The sequence below is a fragment of the Olea europaea genome, chromosome 1 (assembly GCF_002742605.1).
Source record: "Olea europaea var. sylvestris chromosome 1, O_europaea_v1, whole genome shotgun sequence".
Lineage (NCBI taxonomy): Eukaryota > Viridiplantae > Streptophyta > Magnoliopsida > Lamiales > Oleaceae > Olea > Olea europaea.
Genome location: NC_036237.1, coordinates 16,031,239 through 16,031,879, shown reverse-complemented (window position 1 = coordinate 16,031,879; position 641 = coordinate 16,031,239).

Sequence of the window (641 nt, the reverse complement as noted above, 5' to 3'; positions counted from 1 at the left end):
TTTTTTTCTGATAATTATTGAAGTTAATTAAATAATTATTAATGGCTTATATTGTGTTCTCTAATATGTAATTATTTATTTGAATTGCTTAATTTGAATGTTTATTATGTATTTAAAATTATTAGTAAATATAAGATGTAAATGTTATATTATTTATCGAAATATTTATTAGTTGCTAATTTAGATTAATTAATTATTTTATATTAAGTAATAGTAAAAAAATTAAAAGAAATAATATAATATTAAATAATTAATATATCTAAAGAATTTAAAAAAATATTTAAACATTTGTAAAATTATAAAAATAAGCAATTAAATTTGAAAAGTAAATTAGCAAAAAAATTAATTTTTTGAAAAGCAATTAAAATAAATTTGTAAATATGAAATAAGCATTATGCGTCAAGAATTAAAATTAGTATTTAAACATTCATTAAAATTAAAAAACTAAATTAAGTGTTAGAAAAATTATTAAAATATTAAAATAAGCATTTAAAAATAAGTGTTACTAAATTAATTTTAAAAAATGAAATATTAAATAAGATATATATAAAGAATTTAAATAATTAAACATTTGTAAATAATTAAAATAAGTTTTAAAACTTCATTAAAAATAAATAACTAAATTAACTGTTAGAAAAAAA